Source organism: Passer domesticus, chromosome 9, assembly GCF_036417665.1.
Source record: "Passer domesticus isolate bPasDom1 chromosome 9, bPasDom1.hap1, whole genome shotgun sequence".
Taxonomy (NCBI): Eukaryota; Metazoa; Chordata; class Aves; order Passeriformes; family Passeridae; genus Passer; species Passer domesticus.
Window position 1 is genome coordinate 38038694 of NC_087482.1, and position 26957 is coordinate 38065650.

The following is a 26957-nucleotide window of genomic DNA, read 5'->3' on the forward strand; positions in this document are numbered from 1 at the left end:
GACTTAAATGGCTCCTAATTCAGTGTCAGGCTCTCTTTGCAGTGGGGATATTCACTACTAGACTTCAGTGTAGTCAAAGCAAAACAAATGTGCATTGGGTCAATATTTTATAATGTTCACCACTGCTGTCTACATCATGGATGGAGAACAGTCTCTCTTCTATTTATGGTAAATAATTGATTAGAATGCACTTGAAATACTGTGTTGAAAACACATATATGTTTTCTATGCAGATATATTTCAAATATTTATCCCTCTGTGTGTAGTGTGGAATATATTTATAATTAAATGACCAGACTTGTGAATTTTGATGTTTAAAGTACAAAAAGAAGTATATTTTTTGATATATATGGTCTTTTAAAAATTGTCATAAACATTTATTTGGAATCACTTCCATTAGATTGACTATTTATTAATATATAAGAAAGAAAGGCCTAATATTGAATTTGACTACTTCAATGTGTACCTTTGGGTGCATCCATGCTGTTTTTATACATACTTTCATGGAAAAATAGAAGAATAGGATAAGTTTAGGGTGAAAAGTGTTTGAAATTGGTAGAATTTTTACCACTGATTTCTACTAAATCCTTGGCAGGTGGCTTTCATTGTTATCTACTGAAAGTTTACTTAAGTCAAGACTGGTTGAGTCTTACAAGGTGAACTGGTTCATTTGACTCGCTCTGCACTCATAACCCACTGAGAATTTAGTCACTGTTTTCCTTTGTGATAAATTAAAATACACAAATAATAAAGGCAACAAAAGAAATTTTGCTTTCTGGCAAGTTTTTCTTATTTCCTTGGATCAAATTTTCTATACAAGAATGGGGAGCAGTTTAATTTCTTGGTCATCTCTGCTGAAGCACCTCTCTTGGTGTTTTAGTGCTGCAGGTGTTGGACAAGTGCTGTCCACGGGGACATTCTGTCTTTGACATCATAAGGGAAGTCTGTACAGTTCCTTGCCGTGCAGATTCCCTGCCATCATCTTTTTTCCACAGCTCAGCTGCTAGCAGAGAATTTTTGCAATTGGGGGAACACATCTGTTCTCTCTCCTTTTAACATTGAGGATGCTGCTCTCACCAACTCTGGCTGTTCTGGAGGAGTTTGGTGGGTAAAGTCAGAGGCATCAGACAGCACTGGAGCTGTACCTTGTGCATGACCTCTGCCAGTCAGGTCAGGTTAGCAATTGCTGCATCAGACACAGCAAGCACTGATTCCCCTGTTGTGACTTCCTCTCTTCGTAATTACTGAGATCCATCTCTTTCCATTACCTAATATTGAAAGTGCAGTATGCATGGAAAGGTGTTTCTGTCATGTGGAACAGAGATAATGGGGGAATCATAAAGGAGAACAGTATTTTCTCTATTTCAGACTACTTTTCTGCGATTTTTATATTTCTTTAGCTATAAAAAAGTAATAGTATTTACTTTTTTAATTTTAGAACTGTAGCAGGCCATGGGAAAAGACAGGGTGATTTAAAGCATTTCACTTATAATGCAGTTTGGGGCCATACTATGTTCACTGCTTTTAAGTTTACATGATTTACTGCCACAGAACTACTGTCTCTGATAGGGTGACTGCTGCACTGATACACCTAAATCTACAACTGCTGGGTGTAGTTTAGGACAGGTGCTGAGTGGAAAGTCCTGCTGTTGTGCTAATCACCAATAACTTCCTAAAATGAGCTGGTAGTTGGGAAGATAGGTTAACATTTTAAAAGCAGTAGTCTTACATGCATGTCTAAGTAGTCTTGGCTCATCAGATACAAGGTCTAAAATACAGAGCAGAAATTGGTTAAATACATCTAAAAGCCAAAGTACTACCTGGACCTGCTTGGTTTCTCATTCTTTGTTTTCTGAAAAGTGGGTTTTCTGGCACCCTCTTGTGATGTGTTCTGGAGAAAATGGTAGAATCTGTGGCAAAACCCTCAGCCTTTTTAGCTCAGGCAGTGAATCTGTCATCAAGCATGATGTGTGAACTGCTGTGACTACAATGGAATTCAGGCTAAAAAGAATAATTTTCATATTATAATGCCATTTAGTCTGTCACTTGCAATTTGCCTTTTAAGAGCAGTTCTAGGTCACTGACTTGTTATTAACTTTTAATTTCAAAACTACCATGGAATTTTGCCCAAAACCCTCCTGAATAAGACAAAAACTGTCTGTTCAGTTTCCTGGGTTCAACAGGAACATATGATTATTAAAAAGATATTAAGAAAATGATAGAAAAAAAATTATTTCTCTCAGAGAGTATAGCATTGCTTTTAAAAGTGACTTTTCCCTTTAACAGTAATTTGGTTTTGGTGTACTGTGAATAATAGAAATTCACTTCTCCAGTGTCCCATATGACAGGGAAACCTGTTTAATCAGCATTATATCTTCAAAACTGCATTTAGCAAATAAAAATGTGGTGGACTTTAAATACAAATAAGACCCATCCTTTGGATCTTCTTTTAACTGCAAACCTTCAAAGAAATTATATTTTTACTCCCAGCAAATTACCTAGGAGAAAAAAAATGACAAGAGTAATCTATTTTTTTCACAGCTGGTCGGTTGGCCAGAGTTTCTCATCAAGGAGTACATGCTGTTTGCTCCCCAGATGGACAGGCTGTATGAGTAACAAATCCACAGAGCCTGGGACACAAGGTAGAAATTACACTGTCTGTGCTTTTAATCTTGCATAGCTCTGCTCGTTGGTAATTGCAGGTGGCCCATATCCAAATGAGACCCCATTGGGACAATATCCTATTTCTTGTCAAAATGAGTCCCATTAAAGCCTTAACTGGAATTAGGCCAAAATACAGAAATAATTATGGGAGACTTATTTTTAAAAAGTTGAAGGCCCATGACGGTGAAAATTAGACACTTAAGCACCATCTAGTGTAAATGCAATTTTTGTTTCTTCTACTTGGTCTGTTTTGTCTGTCTGGCTCAGTGCTACAATGAGAGGTACTGATCAAAAATACACGAGAATGTGACTCTGAACACTTGTTCTGGGGTGTGTGTGTAGTGCTGGAGCAGCAGTGCTTGAACAGTGCCTTGTGAATTCCCTGAGGCTAGGACAAGAAATGCTGCCTGTACACTGGCACACAGATATTTGGGTCACATCTTGCTCATCTTGCTTTCCCTTTAATTTAAAGCGGGTTTGCTGCTGTCCTCATTGTGCCCAGGGGTACTCCTACTTTATCAGTCAAAAGGCATGGAGATTTCAGACCCTTTTTTGTGAGTCTGATTAGAAAGTCTGAATTACAAAGTGATTCCATACATAAGCCCTAAGAAGTGTTTCCTTGGGGACACCAACCTCCCCTCTTCTCACACAGTCTAGATGTCAAAGACCTGCATTTTCTTCCTGTGCTTTTGAGATGCCATACCCGAGCTGAAACATCTCAATGGTACACTAAAATGCTACTGGGCATGTTTGAAAGTGATATGTCTAATTTCTAAAGAAAGCCTTGAGGCAAAATGCTTTTCTCTTACTCTGATTTAATCCTGCCGACTCCTAAATCATTATACTTTTAAACTAGGCATGTAAACAGCAGAATCCAGACTCATTAGTGTAAGGCTTGGAGGGCTTGGATGTCATGGTAACTGGAGTTCTCTGCTTCCCCCAGCATCTCATGAGTGCTGTGGGGCTGGAGCAGAGCAGGGGCCAGTCCACTCTGGTGCTGATCTCCTGGGACAGCACTGACAGGGTTCTGGGCTCTCAGCTTGGCTCAGTGTGCCTATTGAGAGCAGATGTGCTCTCTTGGTCCCTCTTTTGAAAATCTCACATCTGCAAATCATGCTGGTGTGTAAACTTGGTGCTGACTGCGTGGATTAGAAGTGAGATACTTCTGGGTGTTGTAGGTAAAACCTCCTCAGACTTCTTTGTGTCTGCCCTCCCTTTCCTGCTGGTCTGGCCCTGATGTATACGCAGGGAAGATGTGTGGACATGTTAGGTCTGGAAAAAAATGTAATCAAATTAATTTATTTACAGTCTTCTACTGAATGGAGATATTGCAATGTGTCCCTGTTTTATCTGGTGTCTGGAAGTGTCTTGGTGTGGATACCCACTGAGCTCATGCAGTATCCTTGGGACACAGCTAGGACCAGAAGGGATCTCTCTGCACAGCCTTTATTTCCCCTCATAATGATCAAATCTGAATTCCTGCTGTGACATTACTGCAGGATCCCATGTCCACTCCTTTCCTCTTTGCTATCCTACAGAGTTGAGCAAGCTAAGGTGGCTACAGCCCTTTTCCCCTGTGAATAGAGCCATTGGCAGCATTCCTTGGTGGTGTTTGATAGAGAAGTTACAGACTACGTGAGTCCTGGGCTGTCAGACTGCAATCTGTCTCGGAACAGTTTTGCTGATAGTTCCACAGCAGATGCGTGTGTGGGCTGATTTCTTGTAAGCCCTGTAGACTACTTTATCTTCAGCAACCTCCTCAAACCTCAAGGTAATTTAGATAAAGCATTTGTGCCCTTGCTCAACTTCATGATCAATATTTAACTGCTTTGCTGTTATAAAGATACCTTGCTAACGAGCACACGGCATGCACCGTCTGCTGGAGTGCACATTTGTTGGTAATTTTTCTCCTCCCTAAGAAAGTAGCATAAGACTGTATGCAAACAACAGCATCAGTAAGCAGCATGTTTATATCAATGTGGGCAGAAAGGATAAATCTGAGCAAGCTACAGATAAAAAAAATACAGTGTAGTTCTTGTGTAGCTGAAAAACTAGTGAAAGGTGATTTGATTTTTTTCTTTGAGTGTGTGTTGTTTTGCTTTTTTTCCTTTTTTTATTTATTTTTCCTCCTACTTTGGTGGGAGACAAGAAAAATCTTCCTAAACAAGTCATATTGCCTGAAATACTACACCTCTGCACCACAGGTGTAACACCTGCATGATTGAACTTTTAATCTGGAAAATAGTTGTTGAAGATCAACAGCCTATTGTTTGGTTTATGTCTGCTCTGCACTGGTTTTGGCAGCAGCAAGTGTAAATGTTGTTAGTCCTCTAGGGTCTAGAATGACAAGGTCAGTTGGAGTTCTGGAATGCCAGGAGATTCTTGTACTGCTGGTTTATCAGAAGGAAACTGAGAGCTCAGGATTTGGACAGGAACAGTTCATGCTCCTTTATGCTGTAAGATGGAGATGTGAAGAAGCCAAATAAAGTTTGCTGAAGGGACAGGTTTGTTTCTGACCTCAGTGAGTGCAGAGTAAAATATATTCCAAAATAAGTAAACTGCTATTTTTGCTGTCATTTCTCTGAGTAGAGGAAGAAGCTCAGCTGCAGCCTGCAGAAGTGTTTGATGAGCACCACGGCAGCTCAGTGTTCCCCATGGCGGTGCATGAATGGCTTTAGGAGTCTGTCTTTCTGTCTGCCAAAAAAAAAATTAAAAAAAATTGGCCATTCTCTTCTTTCAGGCCAGTTTTGAGCAGTGGTGTCTTATGGTTGCTCCAGCAGCCCTGCATGCAGATCCTCTCTCAGCATTACCCACTCATCAGCTCCCAAAGGAAACTGCAAACTCTTCACAACAAACAGGTTTCAGAGCCTTGAACGGGGTGTGACTCTCGGGTTTGTGGCACCTACCCCACAGAATCCCTGGTGAGCCTACAACATGTCAGCATTTTCCCGTTGTTCAGAACCACATGCCAGCAAGTGCCCAGAGAGATTTCTTCTTCCACTGGGTCATTGCTTTTGTCATCCTGGGCTCAGTAATCGGGTCAGACCAGGCTGAACTTTATGCATTTGCGTGAGAGAGAGGAAACTTTACTGCATTGTTTCAGTATTATTTCAGAGTTGATTTAATTAGCCCTTTTCAATTCTAGCTCATGCAGGAAGCATTCTTTTTTTCTTGCCCACTTAGCCAGAAACATCATGGGCAGTTTTATGGGCTTGCTACAAAAAATATCTGAGCAGCAGCCTTGAACATTCTGTGAAAGCAGTGACTGTGGCACTTGTGTGTGGCTGCATCTGCCAAGGCAGCCCTCTGTGTCCCAGGAGAATTAGGGTCAGACATTGCCCCCTCTAATGATGAGCAAATAGGGGTTTTAATGTGAGCAGATTTGGGCTGAAATATAAAACAAGGAAGCAAGCTGTTCGTGTATTAGTTGCAGAATATTCCAAAGGTGTGAGAAAAAGAATTGCAGCTTAATTCATCGGGCTCTTGATACATCTGGTGAGGATAGTGAGTGGCAGAAAATTGTTGCTGGTGTGTAATCAGCCACACCAGAAGCCAAATGCTGGTAAAAGCTCAAGCAAAATGTGATGGAATCTAGAGTTGCATGTTGGATCCTGTGATGAAGCCATGGTCTGATCCAAAATTCAATGCCAAACTTCTGGCTTGAAGAAAGTTGGACTCACAAGGCTGTAAATTAACAGAATATTTACATAAGGCTGGCCTTCAGTTTTCCATCAAAAATGCAGCATGAGGGAGTTAGGAAGGTGATGAAAAATGAATTGTGAAGCTCAAAACTTTGGTAGCACCTTGGCCATGGCAAAAATATTTTAAATCTGTGCATGAAAAACACATGGAAATATGCATTGAACTCATCTCCAAGACAGGAGTGCAATAGTAATTGCAACTTATTTATGTAAATGTTGTTACTCATAGGACAGTGGTGCATTTTGTCATAAGCAAATCTTTCCTCTTCTGAGGCAGTTTTAGCTTTTTGACAGATGAAGCTGTCTTTTGCTGTAGGAAGAACATGTTGGACTCCTTAAACACAATGCTGTTCTTTGCAGCTCAGTTTCTCCTGAGCTTAAGCTTATATTTTTCTTTCAAGAACCTTGGCTTCCTTGAAGGCTTGTTCCACCTGAGGAGAGATGTCCCTGTCTTGGTGTCAGCTTTGATTCAGAAGGTAATTCTGCATGGGTCCAGGAATCCGTGGCCTGTCCCACCAGCTGGCTATCCATCATTTAATTACAGTAAAGTTACCAAATTGATGTGTCCTGGCTAATTCTTCCAAAGCAGCTGTAGAGCTGTCCAGTATCTCAGCAGGCAGTGGTGCACCCTGTCTCAGCTGATAATCTCAAGCAGATGGCAGAGCATGGCCTACCTGTGAAATCTGACCCACAGGGATCTTCTCACAGTGCCTGTTATCTCGGGGCAGTTCTTGAGACATCCTCTTATCTTTCTGGTCCAGCATGCAACTGTGTTTAATTCTTTATAGAAATAAAGGAAGGTATCCCACTGCTGGAATCTGGCCTTGAAACTGCTAGTGACTAGCTAAGAAATGAAGATTTGCTGTTAATATTAATTCCTAGCATTTCTTCAAATGAGACTGTAATGAAATTTGATATATAATTTTTTTAAGTACCAGCACAAGAGGTATTTTAGATTTAACAACTGCAGTATCTTTGCTTCTTATATTTTTCATTAATCTTGATGTGCTTAATTAGTTGCTGTTCCTCAGTGGAAATGTTTGACTAGAGGAGAATGAGACTAATGAAATCTCTTGGGTTGCTATTGCTGAAAAGGACTAAGTGCTAGAAAGACACCAAGCCTGGTTAAATATAATGTTTGTTCCTAGGCTAGTGCTATGTGGCAATGTTTGCATATGTAAAAAAATAAAATAAAAATGTTTGAAGATAAAAGCACAGAGTAACATGCTTTCATACTTTTCTGGTGTACCATCCCACAGGAACTGGTTTTTTTTTGTGATCTACAGTTTGTAGGGCAGGTATAGGGAACCTGAAGTCTGTGCATAAAAAGAACTAATGGGAGAAGTTAATCTCTGTTTTGAAAGTCCAGCACAGAGCTTTGCAAATACCAGTGTACCAAAGCCAAAATGTGTAAATCCCAACCCTAAGATAGGCAAAATAGGCTACAGTTTTGAAATTAGAAACAAAAAAGATAGAATTATGTTTGAGATACAACTCCATAACTGGGTAAATTCTGAACTCTGAGGTAAAAACCCCTCTGTTCCTAGCACTGAGATCACCCACATTTGCAGAGGGATTTGGACCAGGTTCTATGTTTCCTTACTTTTGCCCGAGAAGAGTATTTAACATTTTTAATTTGCTTGTTCAGAAGTCTGCATCCATGGCTTTCTTCATTTTTTAGCCAGAGTGTGGCAGCTATCAGGGTACACTATAAGGGCTTACACTGAATATTTGCTTATTTGAGACCAGATTCAATCTCTCTGTTCATTGTTTGGAAGCAAGAAATAGCATTTATCTTCTCCCCAGCATTGGGCAATAGTGGTCACTATTGCAGAACTTCTTCCATGCTGTGATAACAGTATAACAGATAATATCATCTCTGTCTTCAGAAGAATAGCAAATAATGAGCCAGATTCGCTTCTGTTCCGGTTCCATTGAAGTTGGAGAAATTATATCAGCAGGAAGTTTGGCCTCCTGCATGTTAATTGAGCTCTTTTCAGTTCAGTGCTTTGTCTTAGTTTAATTTTTAAATTATAGCCATAAATTGTGCCTAACAATGCTGTATCAAGACCTGCCCTACTGCCAAGTGCAGCCTTTCAGATTCAGTCGTTGCTGCAGCAGTGAGGTCGTGAGGCACCCGTGGACTGGTTTCTAAATAAAACACACCATTTTCCACCAGCATTTACCTGCTGCCTGTGTGTGCCACCATTCAGAGCCTGATGAGACTTGTACCTCTGAAATTAAGAGTAATGTGGCAGAAGAACAGGGAGCATATGTCTGCCTAAGGAGCCCAGGACTTGCCACAGTGTGAAGGCTGCATGTCTTCAGGCAGGCGTCTTCAAGTGAGATTCATTGCCACAAGGGACCTGGCAAACAGATGCAAAGAGGTTTGGTTTGGATGGGTTTCTCCAGAGATGGTGCCAACCTGGGCTGATCTGTCTATCTTAGTCTGTTTTCCTTCCCTCGCATGCAAGAACAACAGCTGGGAAGGAAAAGGGAGATGGCATTGCTAGAGGCTCCCAGGTACGAAGCAGCTGCTGTGAGATGTTGGAAGTAGTAGGGGAAAAGTGGCTCACTGAATCAGATGTGAACTTTGGTGCCTAATGTTCAACCCAATGCTCATTAAATATTCTGCAGTTCCTGGATGAATAAGCCTCATTTCTTTTGTGTGTGTGTTTGAGAAAGTGTCTGTTTATCGAATTTATCTGGTTTTAATTGTACCTAACTTTATTTAATCACTCTTATATTACTGTATTCTCTGTCTGTAAGTTCTCTCTTCTACTAGATTGCTTATTCTTTTTACTGCATGTACAGCCTGAAAGCTGAAATATACGATACCACAGAAAGAGTTTTTTAAATTTGTAAAAATTCATGAGCATTGCCTAGAAAGCAGATTTTGGATCGCCTTCAGGGGTGAACACATTAAAGCCAGGTACTTATAAACTCTTTTACAACATATTAGCATAATAACATCCTGTAAAATAAACATCTTCATAACCCAAGAATATTTGATGTTGGTCCATTACCTGGCTTCCTCTTTGGCTCAAACTGCCAGTGGTCTCCATATCCAGCCATCATTTAGTGCTATAGCCAAGGAATTGTCTGCTGTTTTATAGAAGTGACCAAGTTTAAATACTGTACTAGGGATTTAGATTATTTTCCTTTAAAAATGCATGATGCCCCATGTCAATTGGAAATCACCTTGAGAAATGTTTCTGTATGCAAAAATCTAATAGAATTACATCTTGAAACCCTTAATTTGGTCATTAGCAATTGCTGTTTCCTCTTACACCAAGTAATTAGTAGTACATGAGAAAAATATAATTTTTCCTTCATTTATTTATGGAAGTATCAAGGGTTACATTTGGAAATGGTATTATGGTACACATCTGTGTCTCTTCAAATTAGGAAGGTTTTAATGTTACCTCAAGAATTGGAAAAGCAATTGCTTAACTAAACTGAAGGAATTCCTACAAATGAAGGCATTATGTTTATACAAGGTTTGTTTAATCTGTGAATTGTTGCATAATTAGTTACATTATGCAGAAAAAATTAGATATCCTTATTTCCAACTCTTTGTTGGTATGCTGTCATCAAGCTACAAAGAACTCCGACTTTCTAACTGCTCTTCATTGAACATCATAATTACTGTTTTGTAGGTAATGTCCTGCTCTGGCAATGTGTGAAATTACTGTCCTGAGATATTCTGAAATCTTAAAAGTGCATGTGTTAAAAAGTCCAGACCAAGTGTTTATTTAAAATACAGAGTTATTGAGACTTCACTTTCCTACCCTGTAGTTTTAATTACTGATACCTGAACCATTTTATGTATAATGTGGAGGGAGCAATCTGACACTTCCTAATTGCTTTTTTTTTTTTTTTTTTCGTGTCCTGGTACAAGTTTACCTAATTGGCTTTATTATATGGAAATAAAATCATTGCCTTATGAAGAGATGTTAGTTTGTTAGTTTCCCATATGGCTCATTTCCCTGTACATGGCAATTGGTATTGCATTCTAAGGACATCATTACATTTGTTAAGAAGGGTGAAGGTTTCAGAAGGACTTCCTGTCTGCTTCAGTTCTTCCCTACATGTGCCAACAATGCCAAAAGAGAAGACCACCACAGTTCATGCAACCTCCTTTGTTCTGGCATCTGCATGCCAGAACTATGGTTCAGAAGAAGCTAAGGCAAAAATTCATGTTTCCAAAGCTGTAAGTTGTGGGATGTTAGAGTGTTAACCATCAAACTAAACTTATTCAAAACTATTGAAAAGTCAACACTTCCACACAGGGTGAGGGTAAACCCATGGGATATTCCTGGGTTTTATATCTGCTGCTCCAATCGGGTGCTAGTCCAGGATTTTGACAATGAAATAAAAGTGGTATACACATGTGGATCCATGTTTTGGATTTTTAAACTGTCTTCCATCTCAAAGACAGCAGGGAGGGGTTAGGAGGGTTTTGGGTTTTTTTGACACCTGTGTGCACCTTTTAGAAAAATGTTCAATCTCTACTTTAAAGTGCACAAAACTGTCCTGAGAATTGGTGATGAGAAAGTCCAGGAAATGTGATGGCTGGGCAGAGAGCTGACCTGCTGAGAAGGCTGCTCACAAGAGATTGGTGCTTTTCAAATATGTTGACATCAGTGAATGTCTGGGTTCTTGGCAATGTAGACTCTTTGCCTTTAAGTAAATGCATTTGAGAATAGATTAGTTTGCAAGCACTTGAATTGATTTAATATGTGTTTACTCTTCAGATATTCACTGTGGCTGTTTACCTCTGCAAGATAAATATTTAAAATTGTATTTGAACCTCACATTAACATTTATGTTAGTGTCATTATAGTTTCCTTTTGTGAATGAGATTTACCTATCAGTCTTAAAGCTGTAATAAGAATGAGTCTATTTTTGTAATTTTCAGCTTCTAACGATAATCTGCCATAGGGTTGAATTAATTTTGTGGTATGTTTACTGCTCATTCATCATCAGAGTCATTGCAATGAAGCAGTCATCAGGGGGAAAAGCATTGTTATTTTGTGAGCAGTGCAGGATGACAAGGCTTGCAGTGGAAATCCACCTGCAGCACAGTGCAGCCACCTATTCCTAGGCAGTGAACATGGATCAGGGGACTGAAGAAAGGGTCTCCAGGGCCAAAGTCATGACAGCTGAACAAGAAACTGGTTACAGGCATTTATTTCATTCTGGAGCTTGTCACTAGAAGGGAAAGGACTCAGGTTATGGCCATACTTTTCAGTTTCCAGTAACTCATTTGCCAGGGGCAGAGTACTGAATTTCTGTTTCACCCATGGCTGCCCAAGGAGTGGCTTTGTCATGGCTCTTATTTGTACCAGGTTTGTGTCAGTGACTTAGGAGTAAAAGGGGCTCCTTTGCTGTCTCTGTTTGCTGATGTCTGAAAATAGTGCCACTACCTAAATGGCTTCTTTCCAAGAAAGGATTGTCCTCCAGTTGCTGTTCTTTGCATCATGTTCAGAAGTCCATCTGACTGGAGCTGGAGCACTGCAGAATTTAGTTTTTCTAAGTTCTCACTTACTGAAGAAATCTGATATTCCCTTGTGTCCAAACTAGATTTTTCTTTTTCCAGCCTCTAAGGACTGGTATGAATTCATGTTTGGTTGGGCTTAGGAGCTTATGGTAAAATGCTGAAGTATAATTTTGAATTTCTGTATTTTGTGCTGAGTTTTTGCAAGTGTTTCGGAACTTTTCCACTGCATAGGCAGTTAATAACATCATTATGAAAATTTTAGGTTTCTCAGTTCATCTAGTGCTAAATTCTATCAAGGGAGCAGCATGGTTGTGTAATGGCATGTGTTTCATTAGTGGGAACTCTGTGGTTACAGAAATATTGTACTGAAAGTCAAATACCGAGGTATGCAGTCAAGGCCCTTCTGGTTTTGTAAAGGATAAAGACTTTCATCTCTCTTCCTAATTTCCCATTTAATAATGGAAAATTATTTAATGGATAACTGCATATACATTTTTCCCTCCCCTAAGAATTAAGAATGTAATTATGTAGCTGAAAAAGTCTGAGCATATAAAGAAGCAGATTCCAGCTAGAACACGTTGCATGACAGGCAGTGCCCTGGTGTGGCTGGAAATCAGTGCAGGATGTGGCCAGCTTCCAAATATTCCTTATTTGGGTTTGTACACTTAGATACACAAACTAAATAATAGTTTTTTGCCCTCCAGCACAGAGTACTTCTCTGGTATCTTGTAAAGGATAGCAAGCAGTGATGGCAGAGATTTCAGTGCAAAATACTTTTGGTGTTGAGCTTTGTATTGCCTGTGTGATACAATCTAAATATACTCTTCTGCCTCTGCAACGTGGATCAAACACTATCTTGAGTAAGGACAGATAATTGGTGCTGCCTCTTGGGAGATAGAAGATGGTTTAAGGGTGGACTTTTGGCATCAGAGAGATTACGTATATAACCAGGTTTTATTTTTTATTGCTCTTTTTACAAAAGGCTATGGAAATGATACACCTTAATCAAAAAGCTAATTGCCCACCAGTTTTTTAGGAAATTGGCTCTGATTTTGCTGCTGTATGTTTCTTATTTAATGAAAGACACAAGGTATTCAGAAGAATAGAGAAAGATCCATTTACAAGAAGAGATACTGTTTGGACCACATAATACGATCTTGTTGGTTCTTTGGAGTGTGAGATGAAACTTTTGCATGTGGCTGCCTGTTCCAGCACTGACTGCAGGACAGAGCTGTCATGATTCCCCTTGCTGCTTCCTACAGGGGAAGGGGCTGCCTGTATGTATGAGGTGGAGTTGGTAGGATCAGGCTGTGTGGCTGTCAGAGTTCTGGGCATTGTCCTGCCCATAATGTGCAGATGTCCCAAGGGGACCCTCAGTTGACATTGCTAAGAAAAGGGTCTGGAGTTGGTCCATTAAGTCTGAGCAAATGAATCTTAACAACTGACATGAAGACATTGCTCTGGAAAGCATCTGCACCCGGGTGACAAACAAGTCCAGGATGAGAGCACTGACAGGATCCAAGTTAAGCATTTGCTTCTGGTATTACTGTGAGCAAAGCCAGAGCTGAACACTGCTGCACTGCTTTCCTGGGTTTGAACTAGAGGAAACAAACAGCAGGTGAGGTGTCAGCCACATTCCACTTCTGGGTTTTTAAAGGCTCATTGAATCCTACTTGTCCATGTTGTCTTGCTTTATACATAATATAAAATGGCAGAATGGTAAGGAAAGGGAAAAGAGAAATGTGAAGAGAGTTGATACCTCCTGTAACTGGTTTGCCTGCTAGCTCAGGATGATGTTCTGGGTAGATTGTTTGATGTTTTGGTGATGTTTGGAGAATGATGGGTTAAAGTTTTGCAACCATAGAACTGACCAGGAGCACTCCTGTCCACCATAGATAAACAATAATCCTTGTCAGATCAAAATCAATTGCAGTAGATAGAAGTGCAGCAAATATTACTATATCCATAAAATTTGCACTAGTAGGTATTGTGGCTCACAAATTCTGAATTATTTTTAGTTCTCAATTTCTTAAAAAACTAAAGCAAAGTTGGTAAGAAATGCCAATGTCTTGCAATGAATAAGCATTGAATTTAAATTCTCTACTGAGAGTATTCATTAAAGGTTTCTGTAAGCCAAGTACTTTGTAAAACATTTTTTTTCATTTTATTGATTCACTCCCCAGATAGATAACATTTTGACTGTCTCCAAAACTTGTTCAGAAGTTACTATGTATGAACTTAACTGTCTTTATATTCTTTGCTCATTTGTCTTGCAACAAAATGCACATACAATTAATTTTAGAATAACACTATAATATTCATGGGGTTGATATAGGAACTTTGAATAATACAAACTATGCACACTCTAGTTGCAGAATAGGAATATGGAAACTTCATGCGGAATATAAAGGTAACTTTGAATATTGATTTTAGCTACAAAGACCTGTAATGTAATAATGTGGTGGGCTGTTGTGAAAATGAATATAAAATCTAGCCCAATTATTCAGATATACAGCATGGAAGAATTTGGCTAAAGGGCTAAGAGAACAAATGGTACCAATTGGAGTGTAACAATATAGCATTAAAGAAGATATCTGTGTCACATGGCGAAATACACTGACAAATAAAGTATTTTCATGGCAGTGTGTATTGGAAAAGAATGCCAAATTAGATCTGGCTCCACTGGTAATATGTTTTATACTTTCTAGCCCTTTGATTCCCAGCTGATACACCATGTTCAGTGAGATGCTTTTAGCACTGACCTTTCAACAAATACAATTCCACTCAAATTCACATTTTATGCAACAAAACCATGCATTTATTGCTATTAATTCTTTAAAAAGTGTATAGAGACTATGAAAAAGATTACTCTGGGTGGAATGAGAGAAATCATACAGACAAGGCTGGAATGGTTGTTACTTTATGTCACAAGATTTATTGCACTGTTCTCAACAGTGTATGTTAAACAAAATTAGTATTAGTGAATCAGTGGTGGCAGGCAAATGTGGCATAATTATGAACTGCAAATGGTAGCACAGTCCTTTGTTACTTACGCAGTTAAGTCATTAATAATAAAAGTCATACACTGAGATGTGGGCGCTGAAAGTACTTTAGGAAATTATAGAACATAATTACATCTTCTCTGCTTTTGGGTACTTTTTTTCCCTGCCTGATATGAATCTTCTATTAGCTTTATCTCTTTACTGACCCTAAATATTTGTAGTGTTTTGATCCATAGCCAGCTCTTGTAAACTACAATGGTCTAGATCCATTCATGACAACTAGAGCAACTTCATGGATTGTCAGCATCTTTCCTATCCTACAGGACTGTAGGATAGGACTGCATTGCTTTGTATCTGCTGAATGACTGCCAGAAGGCTTGCCATTGAGCTGGAAAAAAATATTGAACTTTGTGGGTTTTGTCATTTCTGTGGAGTCCGTGGTAGAAGCGACTGTGTGGGAAATGTTAATGCTCTGGGGAACAGCCCACAGGACCAGGGTTTGTCATTTTGCATTTTCACTCCTGAGCTGGAGATGGCAGAAGGTGACCTGGAGGGCTGCCTGGGGGAAGGTGTCCTCTGATGTAAGGCAACATGACAGGCTGGGGTTGCTCAGGCATACTCTGTTTCCTGCCCTGGGGGCTTTTTTTGGATTGTGTCCTTGCAGGGCAGGTAAACCCCTCCCATGGCACAGGAGCCCCTGCGTTTCTTAGCCAGGTGACCATCCATCACCAGCGGGGTTTTGGACTGTGGAGTGGGGAAAGGACTCTCAGCTGTGTGTGAAAGTGTGGTGCAGAGAGGACACTGAGGGCATGGTGGGTGTGCAAACGTGGTGGCTGCCAGCTGTGGGAGGGGGGAGACCTGTGAGAGCAGTGCTTTGTGCCCTCGGTGCATTACTGGGGAGGCAGAACTGATAAACAAACCTCTTACTGTCTGTGACAGCTGAACCTGGAGGTGGAAAGGGAGTGAGGAGATGAATGCAACCCCCACGCTGTGCTAAACAGTGACAAAACATATTACAAAGGCCAAGAGTACTTGGATGAGATGGAGATTACATAAAGTAAGGGCACCCAATAGATGTGTTTGTTGCTGTGTTGATGTGTGTTCCTGCAGGGAACTTATCACAGGGATGAACATAAACAGTGCATGAGGAGGGGAAAGTTGCTGATCTGCTTGAACAAAGGCTCTCTTTGGGGCTCACTGCAGGGTCAGAACAACTTCTGACTGAAGGGCAATATCCTCACCTTAGTGAAGCCAGTGGCAAAACTCCCATTTTTTCCAGATGTCTCTCTAGATATCTAAATAACCAGAAAAAATGAACTTCAAGCTTCAGTTCTCTGCTGCAGCCACAAGTTATTTAGTGAAGGTCATGTGGCAGTGATATTCTCTTCCTCCACCTGACAGGCCCTCAGAGTCTACAAGCCTGCCAGAGAGAAGCTTCTTCAGGTGCTGGGCAGAGTTCATCCAGTTTCAGGCTGGTGATGTGGAGCATAAGGACACATGATGCCTTGATTTTTGGCTGAGTATTCCTGGCACATCTCTTTCATCCTGCTCATGCAGAGTTGCACAACTGAAATGTGGCCTTAAGAGGAATGCAGTGAGGAACAGTTGCCACGTGAGAAAAACAGCAACACTAAGACCCACATGCTTTTTATTTTATTTTAATATATTTAAATTTTCAATGAAGAATTGTTAACAGAATAACTTCAGAGTTGATTCCATACAGCTCTTCTCCTTGGCTCCACGAGCTTTTCAGTCTGAACAGCTTTGTCCACTCTGCAAAGCAATTGTCTTTTGTTCTGAGATCTGCTTTAGGTAAGGTTTATTTTGTACTAATTTAACATTTCCTTACTGATTAGTTGGCACAATTTTATTAACTTACATTGACTAGGTTTTAAATGCAAATTGAACGGTTTAGCAAAATTACCAAACAATCAAATTATATCAGAATTAGGCTAGATAAATAAGGACAGTAAATGGATGAGAAGATATCACCTCCGAAACAATAAATTAACAGAACATCAAATTGTTGTGTAACATCAGATTGTTGTGTAACAATTAGGTAATGACAGTTTGTCATTCAGGTAAAACCATTAGTTCATTCCAAAGTGCTTCTATATGTTCTCCAACATAGGATGTGAATTGCTAGCACAGGGAGCTGAGGACTGCACATGAATCTGTCAGGATACAAACATGTGATAAAAAGTTAATTTGTGCACACAGAGGTTCTTTACTCTTTCCTGCTGTTGGTTTTGAAACAGGTTCATTTTCCAGGAGCTCTTAATTAGAACAGTGCCAAGAGTCTTCAATCTTTAAACTGACCTTGGGAAATAGTACAAAATCCTTCATGTCTAGGCCTTGATCCTGCTTTCATGTCTCTTTTTATTTGGATTACTCTCCAAGTATAGAGGTCACTTGAAACTACAGGTCCCTTGTGACTGTGAGGATTGGAACTAATATATCCCATCACAGGGCATAATTAGACATGAAAGGCTAATTTAACTATGTGGAGGTTAGTCTTGGTTAACAAATGTGGTTTAGGGAATGCTCAGTATAATGGGTAGATGCTAATGTCAAATAACATTTTTCAGATAACCTTAACACTGAAAAGTAATAAAAAAGTTTAACTGGTAGCTAGTTTTAAGGAAGACCACTGTAGTAGTGAAAAATATATGCTGTGTGATGTCCCTCTGTGCAGAGAGATAAAGCAACATAGGTGTTGGCTAGAGCCTGCACTCAAATGGAAGTAGTGGTGCAACAATTTTAATTTGAAAATGAGATATTGGATACATACAAAAATACCTCAGTCGGCACTGAAAGAAGGTCTCTTACCTTCTAATCAGAGATAATAGAATAGAATGCTTTGAAGTACTATTAAAATGAATAATTAAAAAACAGATCCCAAAGCCCCAGCATAGCTAGAAGTTATTTTTACTGATTGGGATGCCCATTGAATGGACTGCTCAGGTTGAGGATTAGCACAGTTATGTCTTGTTACAGTGATGGGACATACAGTGCATGTATGTGTAAGTATGTATATAATATATATATATTTATAAATATATGTGTATGCAGATCTTTTCCATATTATACTAGAAGGGCAGATCTTTAAAACTCTGGAACTACTCTGGAAAGCCAAAGTGTCCAAGACCTTTGAAAGCATTTGATCTGAGAACTCGTTGAGGCCTAATACCTGAATCACCAGACTGGAAAAGAGAGTCCTCTCAGTAAGCTTTGGAGTTCAGAAAACTGGGGCAGTACTGATCTATTTTCACACATAACAGGAGATATAGCAAGGACTGCTATAAGGAAGCATAATGATGAGATTAATATTTTGCCACATTTTACTTCATTTTAAAATACAGTATAATAAAAGCTGCTCCCTGTGAAAGAAGAATGCAAATGAGTTTGGAGTGCATTAGCACACTGCTTTGCATACTAGGGGGCTATAATATATATATGGATTGAATTCACCCCAAGATTTTTTTGAGTGTACATAGGAATTGAACTACAGCACAGCCCAATTAAATTGAGACCTAGGAGCACAGTAACCCTGTTGGAAGATTACATTACTCTTCACTAAACCTCAAAGACCAAAACAAAGAAACCCTTCCAAAGATATGCTGGTCATAGGGATAAAGCGCTTAAGCAAGGCATCCAATGTGCAAGCTTGAGATTAGCAGGTCTTTATCTTTGTCTGAAATTATTTCATAAAGGGAATCCCAGCCCAGAGCAGGAGCTGGAATTGCTGTGTGCCAGCCTAGGGGCAGGATCGTCATTAGCCATGGTCCTTATCAGTGCTCTGCTGGTGGTGGCCAAGTCCAGAGGTCAGCCTTTCCCTTGGAATTTAAAGATTCCATTTTAATTAGGTTTAATCTTTTGCTACTGTAGATCCAGCTATATAAATTATTTAAAAGGCAGAAGGTTTTTTCTCAGTAATTAATGACAGGTTTGTTAGCTACCGTAACAGCCTGAGGCTTCACTTTCCTTGCGTAGTTCTGTAACTGTCTCATGATTACCTAATATAACAACCAGCCTCTATGGCATTATAAAATTATAATTGATGGTTTGTACCAGCAGCACTTGGAGGGGTGATATAGCAGTAGTGCTGGATGTATTTACTGTCACAGAAAAAGCAGCCTGGGGAGGAGAGAGCAGCTGCCTGTTGAGATTTCACTGCTCAGGAAGTGTTGAGAGTTACTAAGATCATCGAGGGTAACCAATTTTATGTCCAGTATTAGTCAGTGTTTCACCACACCTGAGAGATCACAGAGATTGTTCAAGCAGACAGAACACCCAGGTAGTAGTGGTAATAATAGAGTTCTACACAAAAGCTTTCACCTTCTTTCTTCCTTTGTCTGCTTGGTAAGGGAATAGTGTTCCATTAAGTGTCCTGTGGATGTTCCTGTGGAGGACTTGCTGTCCTCCTAAATCATCACAATACCAGAGGTCAGATCCTTAACCGAAGCCTTCTCCTGCATCAGGTGTTAGAGAGCCTCTCTTGCAGGGTCTAATCGAAGCATCTCAGGTTTCTGAAATGTTAGAGAAATGCAGTTCATCTGTCAAAGCTCAGCAGTGAAAGTTACACTGCTGCAGCCCACGTGTCTTTGAACATTGTACCAGGTATTTGATGTCTTTACAACTTGGTCTAAGTTAGCTTTTTGAGTGCAGCTAAGCTGGAGCCTGCTCCCTAGAGCTTGAAGTCTCTTCCTTCCACACTTGCTGGCAATATTAAGATGATGTCCAGACTTCCAGGAGCCTATAATTAACAGCTTTTGTTGCCTATTTCAAAATAAATGATAATGAATTCTTGCATTTTAATATCTTACTTTGAGTAGCAGAAAAATCAAAGTTCTTTTGTGCTTGTGTCCAAGCATACCATGATAGAAGCAGCAGAAGGGAAATTTGTGGTTATGTACTCTTGAGGTTTTTTGTAACCCTTTGCCCTGAAGGGCTTAAAGACTAAGATTATCTCAATGCTTTTGGGGAATCCTAAAACAGGGTAGGAGCTGACATCTATGGAGATCAAAGATGGAATATCAAGAAAGGAAAGGGAATAGGGCTGTCATGTCTTAAAGTTAATATAAAAAGCTTAGCCTGATGTGACATCACTGAATTTTGTGTGGGGTTTTTTTGTAGTGCTGCTCCTCATCCCATGTTGCACAGGAAGCATTGGGAGGAAGCTGGGTAGGGCTTTGCCAAGACACTGCCTTGTGTGGTGACAGAATCACACTTTCTGCTGGTCTTGTGAAGCCCTTGGCGATGACTTTACATTTGAAAGGAAAAAAGGAGAAAAAAAATCTGCCAAGACATTCTTCTATAAATAGATCCTTTAGGTCTGATTTTTTTTTTATATCTTCTCACTGGCAGTATCTGATCTTATGTATGTTTGTAGATGTTTCATAAATGTGAAAAGCAAGAAAAAGTTAAAAGTGAACCCAGTGTTAATATGATTCTGCAGTGTGCCATGAGCATGTTTAAAATGTCTTTGCCTACACAGTTGTGAAATTTGGGTTTAAGGGTCTGATTGTGGGGACTACCATAACTGTTATGTAGTTTTCTGCTCTGTGTGGAGACTTGATGTGTCACCTTTACATTGCAAAGACATAGGAGAATTAAAAATGTAGAGAATCCATAAAATGCCATGATCTGTTGGTTACAATGGCAGAAGTTACTCTTTTGGCAGCCTGTGACCCCTGAGGCACCGAGGATCTGGTATGGCTGCACATTGCATCATACCATTACAGTGAATTAGAGAGGAGATTTGAAAAGGTGAAAATCCTGAGCCTTGGGAGGCTTTTCCATCTGCATATTCCTCCAGCTCTGCTGCGAGCTGGGGTGCAGGTACAGAGGCACAGCCAGTGGCCTGACCTTCCTTTGCTCACGGCGCTGGAAATGAATGTGAATGACTCAGTGTCTGTCTGAGAGAACAAATCCCACTCCCACGGTTTCAGCTGGAAGTTATGCTTTTAAAAACTTGATGGCCCTTAAAGAGCAACTCCTTTCACATTTAAATTTTTGCCACCCCATGCATCTTACTTTCAGGATGATTCAGGCTGCTTTAGGAGTAAATGAGGGGTGCGTGAGAACAAGCCATAAGAATTATGTTATCCTGATCTTTTGCTCCTGACAACCTTGCTGATGTGCAGTGAAATATAAAGGCTTTAGAGCATAATTCACTGTTAGACGTTAAAGAGAAAAAGTTCAGCTATTCATAAATTAATATTAAATCTGTTTTCTGCAGCCAGTGTAAGGCTGGTGATGACTCACTTGCCTGTACTTAGTAAAGAGCAATGCTCTCTAAAGAATCACATCCCATCGTTTCTGCTGACAGCTATTAAGAAAAATATTTAAAATACCTCTTAAAATTGTATATGTAATTCTTGGTGAAGTGACATTACATTCTTTTCGTTCAGTCATCACCCTGTGCTAGGACTGGAGTTTGTGACACACTAATTAGCTCTGATTTAGCACAACCATTATTTTTGGAGTTAATGGTTAGCAAACGTTGTCTAATATTATTATATAACCATTAATATGACTAAGGTAAAAAATGAGTTAAGTAAAAATGGGAGGAAAGTTAACATGGCACTTGGGAAATACAAATAGGATTTTGAGTTTCCCAGCACTAAGTCAAATAAAACAGCTGCACCATCCATCTTTAGAAAACAAAACATGAAGATGGACAATTTCTGATGTGTTAAAAGGTTCAGTTCAGGGTGAAATTAATTCACTTGCAGATGGACAGCTCCAACTCTGTGCATGATGCATGCTTTGTATTGCCCTGGTCCTGGGTATTCTGTAGGGTGTAGGAGGGAGTTTTTCCCAAAGAGTTTGAACCCTAAAACTCAATGCTTTCAGGGAAGGGAGGATCTGTTTTGCCTCCCCTGAGGGGTCTGTTGTGCACTCTTCTATCTTAGGACAATGTAAACACTGCTGCCTATAAACTGACCAGTTTCTCCAGCCTCTGTGTTGGTGTGGAAAAGGGTTGCTGAGTCCTGCCAGGGCTCCTGGGTGAAACAAAGACCTGTTTGAAGTCAGGACTTTGATTTTCTTTCTTTTTCCTTTTGCTGCCCCGTATTCCTGAGAGCTTCTGTGACAATGTTGTGATTTCTGCCCTTTCCTTCCTGCCTGCCCCCTCCTGGGACTGGAGCAAGGAGAGGCAGAGGAGATATTCTCTGGACCCTGGATCACTATGGGCAGAACTGTCCATGGAGACCAGAAGAAAAGGTCCTTACAGGGAGCCAAAAGACTGGTGCTAGGCAGTAGGGAAAAAGCTAACTCCAAAATTGGTACATAAAAATTGAGTCGAAATCCCCCAAAATGGTTTTCTCATTTTTCTTTATATGCAGAGAGTTGTCTGAGACCTGAAGCCATGATATGGAAAGTTTCACTTTCCTATGTCCTTCACATATACAGGCTGCAAATTAAAGAGCAGAAAAAATCAGCCAGCCTGAGCCAAATACCCCCTATCCCTCCCAGATCACCACAGCAAAGTAGGACAGCATGGAATAAAGGGACCATTCCCACCAGAAAGATCCAATAATGCTTCAGGGAAAAAAGGATTTAAAATGTTCTTTTAATAGTAAGTTTTGGTGAATGCTTTGTTCTCTATTTATGAAGGATATTTTGCCTGCAGGGAAGCTCTTTGCTTGTCTGAGTTTATCTAAGAAGATTAACTCCAAAAGTTCATGACTAAAAAGCTCATCTGTGTTCATCTGTATTCCTCACCTTGAACATGTAATCTGATGAGTGGTTTTGATACAAATATAGACATGAGCTGAACTTGGCTGAACTAAGCTCAAGACTTATCTCCAACCAGCAGGAGCTGGAAACAGTGCTGGGGTGGTGTGTGTGTCAGCAGGAGCTGTGAACTGTTTGTGTGCCAGCCCAGTGACGCTCTGGAGGGTTTGTCTGCCCAGCCCATGCAGAGGAGGAGAGCAATGCTCGTGTAGCAGGATCCGCTCAGGAAGCCTTTGGTGGATACCCTGGCAGCTCAGCTCAAGAAGAAGATGGCAAAAGGGATTTCGGGGAGCCACTGCCTCACGTGCCTGATGTCAATTCCCTGCCCCACCACCGTTCTTGGGCTGTCTGGGCTGGACAGGGAGTGAGAGTTATTTGCAAGGAGACGGCGGCACTTGCTGGATGGGCAGTGCTGGTTGGGATGTGCCCAGGCAGGGGCTGCAGGGCTGTCCTGGTGGGTTGTTGGCCAGCTCTGGTCCCCCCATTAACCCCCTCCTGGTGCAGGGGGTTAATCCAGGCTGGCACCCACCCCTGCCTGCTCAGGGGCTTTGCTTTCCCTGTGGAATCCCTTGCTCCAGGTCTCTGAGTGCTCAGCTGTTACCTCTCCCTGTCCCTGCCTTTTTGAGGAGTCACAGAAATGAGCAAAGGGAAATGAGCTTTACTTCTAAAATCTTACTTCACCACCATGCAGGTTCTTCACTATGCAATGGTACAGACCTGAAAACCTGTGAGGCACAATTAACTACGTTTAAAATGTTACCCTGCATCAATTCCTAAGGGCTCTGTGATTTAAAAGGGATACATGTGTTCTAAGTTCCAGCAGGGATCTGATTTTCTGTGTAAATATTCAAGCAGGTTTGTTACAAAAAATTTATCTCTAAAAATACTGGTAAAATTTTGATTACTATGAAGCTTTACAAGGGATTTTGAGTTAACCACCCAAACTAATTAAGTGAAGTTTTCCTAATTTGTTTATTATGTTAATGATCTGAATTAATTTATAGTAATTTAGCATGTATTACTAAAGATTTATTATGTTTCCCACCAAATGACTTAAGAGCTATAAATCCCATGGTTAACTGTAATTACTAGAGACATATTTATCGAAAGGGATAATTACATCTGATAAAAGTTCTTCAGTTAGGCTTAATTAAAACAGATTATTCCCCCATAAATGAAAAGTAAATATGGTAATTACTGGATAGATGTTCATTGCAAAAATGAATATCTCAGCTTTTAATTTTCTAAAGGGGTGGGTAACTCAACTAAATAACTGATTGTTTCTCAATAAAGTGTAATTAAAAAGCCCTAGGAAATGGATATTTTTATAGGAGTAAACATTTTGCTAGCTAATGACTAAAGAGTAGACACTACTCAGAAAAATCAACAAAAAATTAACTTTTTTTTGAGTGGACTGTTGCTGATTTGAACTAATGAAGAGCAGGCTAGGAAAATTATATTTTCTTACATTATGACTGCTTCCAGTTCATCTAAGTAGTGGGACTGAGGAAAAGCCACAACTTTTGCTGTTGACAATATGGATTATAGTTTCTTAGGCATACACCAAATTTACTGTGGTTTCTGATGTTAACAATTTATTTAATACACATCACTGCACATGAGGAGATTAGATTGTAAATCTGTTTTTTCATAATTTATTAGTACACGGTGTTAAAAGCGCTTTCTTCAGGGCTGTCACTTGTAAATCAGATTCAAAAGAGGGGTGAGAGATGAGAGTAGAAAAAATGTAAACATGCAAAACCAGATCCTTTTCTTGGCTGAAATTACTTCTTAAAAACACTTGGAGACATGGGGGAATAAATGGGCTTTAACTCCTTGATTCACAGCTGGGTATAAATGAGTGGAAACAGACATTTAAACCCAGATCATTGTCACAGAATGTGGCTTTCTACTGAAGAGTTAGGACAGAGTTTTGGCTGGAGGAAGGGTTGGTTTTCCCCATAGTACTTAAATTTCCCAGCATTATTAATATGCAGTGTGAGCTGGCTGCAGTTTGGTGTGTCAGTGAGAGCTGCTGCTCTGCCTCCTGGGATTTGTGACTGGGGTGATGCACAATGAAGGATAACATTTTGGGACTGTGTATATGAAGTACTTCCCCTTGCTGTAGCTTGTGGAAGGTTTTGTGGATGGATGGAAATAGGTGGGTAAGCTCAGGCAGCTGAGGGCTGTGGCTGCCCAGGTCCCCTGGGAGCACAGCCCAAGGTCTAGCAGGGAAGTGTCCCAGGAATTGCTGGTGGGCAGAGTGGCTGGGGAGGAGTGGGGTTCTCTGGCATGCAAAATTATGGGGTGAAAACCTGTTTCAGGTGTGTCTCGTTCATGTGTCCAGAAGGTTTGGAAGGAACTGATGCTATTTTGGTGAAGAGTGTGCATGCTGAGAAATGAAGATTTTGATGGTGTGATGTATGCCATTTACAAATTTAGATGGAGTTCTCTCAGTAACTCAAAATAAAACAGGGACAGAAACTTGGAATATGTCAAAGCTCTCTTTCACAGGTGGCTGAAATCCTCTCCTCCTGCAGGTGCTGCCAAGCCCACGATGGGGGCTCAGAGTTATGATGTGGCCTGAGCCTCACCCCAGTGCAGCAACCTCATGTACTCTTCCCCACAGTAATCAAATGAAACGTTTCACTTTGGCATTGCACAGCCACACTGCATCAAGAAAAACTTTTCAACCTGTTGTTACAAAGAATAATTTCTCATGAAATAGTGTGACCTGAACTTCAAGGTTAAAAAAAATAAATTAAATGATCCATATAGTGAAGCTAGGATTATTTTCTTTTGGTCAAATGAAATGCTCTGGATCAATCCAAAATGAATTTTGCAGAAATCCCTCAACAAGTATTTTAGGTTGAGCAAGACAAGTCCCTTCCATCTCCTTAACATGTTTTTCATTGATCACTTCCACACAGACAGCACAGGGTGAAAGTCAAGACTGGGGTCAAGAGGTGTATCTTGAAGTCCTAGGAAAAAAAGAAACAAACAGGTTAAGCTCATTCACTGAAAGGAGCTGATTTATACAGCTGCTGTTTAAGAACAGATTTTGCTTTTTGCAAATACAATCCCTGTACACAGGAGGAGGGTAGAAATACCTGAAATCTCAGAGCAATTAAAGGGTTTTTTTCTGTTCAGAAATGAAATTAACTGAGACTAATATGCTGTATTATTGGGAAATACAAATGCAGAGACCTTATGTTTATCTGGTTTTTAGACAATTAATGATGTACGTACCTGTAACAATTTGACACGAAGCTGACAGTCAGTGATAAACATAATTAATGGTAAAAAATGAAGAGATGCTTAATCCAAACCAAGTTAAAACTCCAGCATACATTCATTATTACTTGCCACTTGAATTAGGAGCATTTCAGCAAGACTGTGTAATATAGCACACCTTGTACAGCTTGAAACCCCTGAAAATGCAAATGGAAGGGTTTGTGCTTTTGCATCTAGAAGAGAGTAAAAGGAAAGGGTTTGCCTGGATTGCTCCTCATCTTCCCTAACTTGCGGGAAATTATTTAAGAGGATATTTTTCAGGTAGTATATCTTGGTTTTACTATGGCAGACCATTGCAAGGAACTCAGGACCTTTTGAAATGCTGGTTTTGAAGTTCCCTTCAGTGAATTGAGCTAGGGCACTCAAAACAGGGCACTTAAATTCCAGTGCTGTTGGAAAGGCTGTGATATGAATCTCAAGACTGAATTATGCTTGTGTACTCTAGGTTTGCTATGCAATTCGATCATTGTCCTTAGAAATCATTAAGATTATCAGCTTTTCCAGCAGGGATGCACTGTACCCCTGCTCCTCCACATCACTCCAGGTCATTGGGAGCTCAGTAGTCTTTGTTCTATGTATTTTACTCCTGCTCATGTAAGAGAGAATCACTCTGGAAGTGACTTGTACAAAGCAGAGGAAAAATCACAAGCTGAAGACACCAAAAGTGGCCGCGCCTCTCAAACAAGCCTGGTGATGCATTACAAAACAGAGCCAGGGTTGAGAGTGAAAAAGGCTGTACAATGGAGGCTGTGATTTCTCCAGAGCAAAGGCAGGGCTGCTGCTTGCTGCATGAAGCAGCTGAAGAACCTGATTATCATAATTCAATGTTGGTGGATTCTTGGAGTTTAATTTCAAATAAACCATAGTAGGATCTGGTTCACTTTAACTTCTAAGGAAGAGTTTGTACCTTCATTTTGTTGGGCTGTTTTCCATGTGTTCTCTGCTATGTGACCTGGATGATGAACACACACAAATTAATTTTATTTTCAAAATTGGAAGGATTTTGTGGAAGGATAATTCTTTTGTTTTTCCTGTACTGAATGGCAAAGATAT

At 40.1% G+C, this 26957-nt stretch overlaps 1 long non-coding RNA gene across 7 annotated transcripts in view; it reads left to right on the plus strand.

Annotated features, from left to right (window-relative positions):
- Window positions 1-949: 949 nt before the first annotated feature.
- LOC135308118 (uncharacterized) overlaps window positions 950-26957 on the plus strand; it is a 122140-nt gene continuing 96132 nt past the window's right edge. For 6 of the 7 annotated variants that reach the window (XR_010368643.1, XR_010368644.1, XR_010368642.1 and 3 more), the window contains exons 1-2: window positions 950-1170; window positions 2542-2642. This is a non-coding gene — a long non-coding RNA (uncharacterized LOC135308118). Of the gene's footprint in view, window positions 1171-2541; window positions 2643-4202; window positions 4436-26957 lie in introns of all 7 variants that reach the window. The other variant, XR_010368646.1, reaches the window with a different exon arrangement.